This window comes from Pimephales promelas, chromosome 2 (assembly GCF_988280905.1).
Source record: "Pimephales promelas chromosome 2, fPimPro1.hap1.1, whole genome shotgun sequence".
NCBI classification, from domain to species: Eukaryota; Metazoa; Chordata; class Actinopteri; order Cypriniformes; family Leuciscidae; genus Pimephales; species Pimephales promelas.
The window spans coordinates 45,426,493-45,433,294 of NC_142770.1; the positions used below are offsets into that span (position 1 = coordinate 45,426,493).

The following is a 6,802-nucleotide window of genomic DNA, read 5'->3' on the forward strand; positions in this document are numbered from 1 at the left end:
TCCATTCAAAAAGACTGAAACGAATCATTTCAAATCATAAGGTTTCCCTACAGATAAAGATTATCCGTCAGTTTGACTGGATGAGCTGTCAATTTTCCTTTATGATTTATTTTCAGACATCATGAGAATAACTTTATACTTGATATTTTAACGTGACATGTTATAATGAGAATATCTATGAGCTCTTTTCAGTTGCTTTTCCTCATGATGATTTTTATTTTTCCCTTTGCACTCCACTGTAAAAAAAGGACAACATATACAGCACATTTGTGGTCTGTTCTCATGAATTTAATTTACATATTCCATTAATAACTCACTGAACGCACGAAGAATCTCTTGTTATTCTGTGTGTGTGTGTGTGTGTGTGTGTGTGTGTGTGAAGGAATCATCAATGTGTGACAGAGATGTTTACTGTACCTGCAGGTATTCCCTCAGATCAACAGATAGACAACAGTCCCTCAGTTATTCAAAAAGTGAACTAAAAAAAAGAAGAAAAAAAAGAGAGTGGTAACTGAGTAGGTATCATCCACCCCTATTGTATTACTGTCACATGTCTGTCCTGTCTTGTGATGATATGGGTGTTTTGTTGAGCCATGTGCGCTTGTCGTTGTTTGATCCCTCCCCCTTGTTATCTGATTATTGGTTTATTTGCTCCACCTGTCTGTCTCGTTACCCTCCTTTGTTTGCCTCCTTATTTAGGGTGCTTCTCCTCGTCTCCTCGCTCCTCCATCCTCCCTGCTATGACCCGGAAACCGATCGAGCTCAGCCATCTTGAAGGACATCTTAATTCTCTAATTGTACCGTGAGGTAGTGATGGCAAAATGAGGCTTCCTGAACCACTGAGACCTCGCAGCCCATTGCTTCACTCAAAGGTTCATTACTCGAAGCTTCATTCAGTATTGCTCACTAGTGACACCTACTGTGCAAAGAAATAGCAAACAAATTATTTAATTCTGAAGCGATGACCTGAGCAGACTTATGATGTCCATATACCCCCCCCCCCCCCCTGTCCCGTTTTATTTTATTTTTTCTTCTCACTGTTAATGTCTGTAACCTTTCATTTGCAATAATACAAATACCTGAGCAGACATTTGTCCATTGCCTGGGAATAAAATAAAATATGTAGAATTCTGTCTGAACTTACTTCTACAGAGACATCTCTCTCTCTCTCTCTCTCTCTCTCTCTCTCTCTCTCTCTCTCTCTCTCTCTCTCTCTCTCTCACACACACACACACACACACAGAGTTAATTAATTATTCATAAATGATTTGGATAGTGACAGTATGAACAATAAAAGTTACACTGTTGAGTGCAGTGCTTATGGTGGAGGGAGTGTAATAAAGTAAAGTGCAACAGAAAAGTGTGGTGTGTTAAAGGTTAAGAATTGTTTCTGGTGATTTTGTGTATTGAACTGTTACTATTTTTGTGCTGTGTTGTGCTTATGGGACTGGGGACGTAGAGGACCAAAGGAAGGATTAGAAATTATTTTTATTGAGGAACAGAATTTTTTCAAGTGTGTTCAGGCTTAGACATTAAATATTATACAGCCATATAGTGAGGATTATTAGCTATATCAAGACAGTAAAATAATAATAAGCTCTTTCTTGCTGGCTCCATTATAAGAAAAAAGGATTAGGTCACAAAAGCAAACAATTCCAAAAGGGCAATCTAAATCAAAAACCAGTCCAAATCCAAAGCAATCAAAATAATCTTATCTAATTAATATAACAATACTATAATATAGCTATAATTAATACTAAAAATAAACTATAACTAATCTAACCTAATAATGTAATAATATAAAGCCCTAACACATATATTGCACAATAACGACGATGAAACATCTCTCTAACTCTGACTCCCTGGCACTACTTCAACTGATTCAATTACTCCTGACAACACCCACAAGGTGGCGCGAGATTCGAACAAACGACACTCAGACCGAACGGATGACGTTTTCACACAAACCGAGGCCTCGTTTGTCATCAGTCACGTGATTTTCACGTTAACAACACAAGCCTCGAATCGCGGCTTCATCTGGCGTAAAGGCTTTGCGTGGAAAATAAAAGAGTGGGTTAATGAAAATGGTCTAGACTCAAAATCATTTGCACCAATAGACGTAATATATCCCCAATTCCACCTTGGATGCTAGCGCAACCGGACATAGATATAAATTTACACAAGAATAGAAAGGAAATGGACAAAGTGGTTAGTAATACATATGTTAATGACTATATTAGAAACTCACATTACTCATTTCTTCAAATATATACAGATGGTTCAAAGAATATAGAGACTGGAAGGACGGGGATTGCTTTCTATGTCCCAGAGTTTAAAGTGAGGAAGCCTGGTAGGATAACAGATGGCACATCAGTATATATATATACAGCTGAGATGACAGCTATTTTAATGGCAATAGAGTGGGTTTATGAAGTTAGACCAAATAAGGTAATAATATGCTCTGACTCAATGTCAGTTCTTGAGAGTTTACAATCATTAGAAACAAAGAGAACTGATATTTTAACAGAAATCATGATCAAGTTATACAGTTTACGACAGGTGGGAATAATAATTCGTTTTATGTGGGTTCCAGCACATGTGGGTGTTCAAGGTAATGAGGAAGCAGACAAAATAGCCAAAGAATCATTACAAATGGAAGAACCAAATATAAACATCTCACTCAGTAAAGCAGAAGGGAAACATTTAATTTTAGAAGCGTGCTATAGGAAATGGCAGACACTTTGGGACTCATGTCATACAGGTCGACATTATTATAAAGTCCAAAAAAACATAAAGCGAGGCAATATAATCCACAACCTAAGTAAGAGAACAAGTCATTTTCACACATTTAAGAACAGGACACTCAAATCTAAATAATACTTTACACATTATAGGGAAACAGGTTTATGTGAAGTTTGTTCAGTAGAGGAGACAGTCGAACATATATTGAAGGAATGTAAGTCTTATAATAAGGAAAGGAGGATTCTTAAGGAAGAATTGCAAGCAGTAGGATGTCAGGAATTCAATATAACCAAATTATTAAATGATGGTCCAAATTCAGGGAAATAGATAAAGGCAATCATGAGATTTATTAAGAATAGTGGGTTAAATAATAGGATTTAGGAAAATTTAGATCATTCTCTTCACACTCCATCACAGTAGGTGGCGGTATGCACCTTTAAAGTTGGTTCGCAACCCGCCATAAAACCAAAAGAAGAAGAAGAAGAAGAAGGCTGGCACGCCCCTTTTTGATCGACACAAGCTCCGAAGCCTCGCTTCAATTGTCACATCACTACCGTGAGGAGTCGAGGATCGAGGAGTGAGGAGTCATATGCGCGGATACACAGGTGCATCCTATAGGCATACTAGCTACTCGCACATTTTTCCTGTAGCCTAGTCTTTCAGGTAGCCAAAACAGGACAGGTCAATGTTTTCTTTATGGACTGTTAATGCTTTGTATTAAATGGTAGAAATGTTGTTGTAAATTTACAATGTTATATTGCATTAAATGATCGAGGTTTATTAGCTGACTGAATTTGATTGTGATGCAAGGACGTGTTGCGGAGTGTTTGCTTTGAAATTAGCAGTTGACGGTGCATTTAAAGAGCAATGGTTATCCAGTTTATTAATTTTTTATTATTATGTAATTTCTTAAACAAGTCGTGTTGAAAAAAAAGTTATGTACAAAGAATGATATCACTCTTCTGAAAAGAATTAGGCATAAAAGGGGCCACTTTCGATTGTCTAACGGTCCAGTGAAACTGGTCCATATTTTCCAGCTGTTTGCTTTGTAATTAACACAGGTATTTCTGTTATTGTTTTAACAATGTTATGAAATAAATGTTCAAGTTTAATTGTCATGTTTTATCTTATTTTTGAGTAAAAAATTGTCTTTATTTAGCCTATACATATTTGTTTAAAGTATAGGCTAAATTAAAATAACGTTATTAACCAGTATTTTTTCTAATCAAACCGTTTTCGGAACAGTAATTTTTAATGAGGAACGCAAAAACGGAAACGTTAAAATATCGATTCTGCTCGGAGATCGATTGATTTTTTTTTTTTCGTGTTCAAGCCCTGCCTACATGTAATGTTTTTTCACTAACTAAAAAACGTAATGTTCTTTTTTTTATAGTGGTCGTCCCAACCCCAAACTTTGCAAAAGATGACATCCTTTGTGACTACCATGGCAAGGTAGTCACAGCTGCAGAAGGAAGGGCCAATGTGGAGAGCCAGCACAATGAGCCTGGATACGTTTTCTTTTTTAAATCTGGAGGAAAAGAGCTGCATTGATGCACAGACCTCCCCTTGCTCATGCCACCCTCACAAAATAAACCTTTGGAAGACTAATCAACCATTCCCGGAGGAACCCTAACATTAAGCGTTTCCACTGTAAACTCAAGGTACATGGGCAGGACCAGGATATCATCCTGTTCAAGGCTATAAGGGACATTCGTGTGGGGACTCAAATCAAATATGATTATGGAGTCAGGAGACATTCTTTCCCAGGAGAGGGCCTGGCCTTTGAATGGCTGGACCAATAGGCCATTACAAATAGTGCTTTTTTTATATACCATATTTGTTTTTTTACCACACAGAGTTTTTTTATTACTTATATAATAATTTATTCTTTACTTGTTTAAGTTTTTTCATCTTTATGATGATTGTAAATAGTCGTATTTTCTTGTAAATTATAATAAAATTTGTAATGAAAAATGCTAAAAGAAAATTTACGGAAGCCTTGAACCGCAGCCAAAAAAGAAAAATCTGTAAAAAAAAAAAAAAAAAAAAAATATATATATATATATATATATATATATATATATTATATTATATATATATATATATATATATATATATATAAATAAAAAAATCTGTAAAAAAAGTCAAACATTGTTTAGATTAAAGTCGAAACATTTCGAGATTAAAGTCCCCGTGAAATCAAAATTTAACCTATTTACTTTGTTAGCGCATATTACTAGTCTTGTGGTGAACAATTAATCCGTGCAAGTAAATATATATTAAAAAAATGTTTTACCTTTGTAATCTTTAATCAAAATCTGAAAAGTTACTTCCGGTCTGGAACGGTTGATGACGTAGGTTTCACAGTTTGGGTGGGGAAACGCTTAACCACTCCCCTCAAACCGTTAGTTTGCTATGAGCGAGAGATGGAGAGGAGGAGCGCTAGAGTAAAACCCTGCCCTCTGTTCAATATTCCGTTTCACTTGGAAATACGTCACAGCACGGGAGAAAAATCGTTTGCAACTTCCGGTTCACGGGGACTTTAAAGTCGAAATATTTGGAGAGACGAGAATACAGTCAATTGTCAATTGCACACACACGCAGCATCTACGTTAGACTGTATTCTCGTCTCTCCAAATATTTCGACTTTAATCTCGAAATGTTTCGACTTTAATCTAAAAAAATGTTGACTTTTTTTTTTACAGATTTTTATATATATATATATATATATATATATTTTTTTTTTTTTTTTGTACAGATTTTTCTTGCCATTGTCTCACATTTCCGCACAAACAGGCATTCATAATGGCCAATAGCGAGTTTCACACTGTGTGTGTGTGTGTGTGTTTGTAGCTGACGCTGGAAGGTCAGCTCAGGGGATGATATTTTGGTGATTTGAGTGGTTAATGTTTATTTTGACTTTATAGTTTATTTTGTGATTTCATAGTTTAAATGTGTATTTCTGTATGGTGAATTTCTTAATTTGTTTGCCGTTTGTATTTTATTATTATTCTATCGTTGAAGTTGAGGTCATGTGATCCTGTGTGTGCTGATTAATTCAGCTGGACGTGTTAGCGTCAATGTAATGATGTGATGTGAAACTAAGACCGCAGGATAGTGCTCCTGACTTAAATCTACTGTTGGTTACCAGGCGAATACGGTAAATGTTTTAATACTTTGTATATTATGTTGGTTTGTGTTTGTAGTGGTGTTGTGTGTAAAATTATGGTTTGGTTTTCCTTTGTGTCTAGTTTTCACGGTGTCTCTGGAATAAATAAACAAAAATGGACATCAGTACTTCGGAAGCGTGGACTGTTTTGTAATCAGCGAGTAGTTACAGTGTTTTATTTCATCAAAGGAAATTCAACAGGTGCCAATCTACCAGCATTAGACTACCATTATAGGATGTTATAAAATATACTGTGCCGGAATAGACTTTAGCCTATAGAAAAACCGGTAACACTTTAAAATATGGGTGCACTAATATGCATTAATTAAAAAAAGATAATCATGAGTTAATGTATAACTAAAGAACTAAACCATTAATTAACGATTACTGCATCAGCAACTAATAAAGAGTCTATATGATTAATAGATAAGGTAATACATGAATTGCTATTAATTCAATGTGTCATTGTGTATTAATTCCTTAATAACATATTTTATTAACTAATAGTGTAAATTAATGTGTTAATTACCACAATTAGTCAAAGTTATGCACTTCAACTTCCAGTTGTCTGCTTTAATTAATCATTAGCTAATGATTCGCAAAGGTATCATTATGTTATGACTTTACTTGTTGAGGCACATCATTATTAACTAGTCATTTAGTAATTGTAGTAATTTTCACATGAATTTGCACTAACAATTAAGTAAGTAATCATGTATTAATGCATATTAATGTACCTGTCATATTATCTGGAAGTTGAAATACAAGGCTTTGGCTCATTCTGGTAATTAACATATTAATTAACACTATTAGTTAAAAAAATGAGTTATTATGGAATTAATCCACAATTAAATATTTAATTAAAAACAATTTATGTATGTACTAATACAT

The 6,802-nt window shown here is 34.8% G+C and overlaps 1 long non-coding RNA gene across 1 annotated transcript; it reads left to right on the top strand.

The window, feature by feature from the left end:
* Nucleotides 1–5,590: 5,590 nt before the first annotated feature.
* LOC148997610 (uncharacterized) lies at nt 5,591–6,047 on the top strand. The gene is made up of 2 exons (XR_016147448.1): nt 5,591–5,902; nt 5,994–6,047. It is a non-coding gene; the product is annotated as an uncharacterized LOC148997610 (long non-coding RNA).
* The last annotated feature ends 755 nt before the right edge of the window (nt 6,048–6,802 follow it).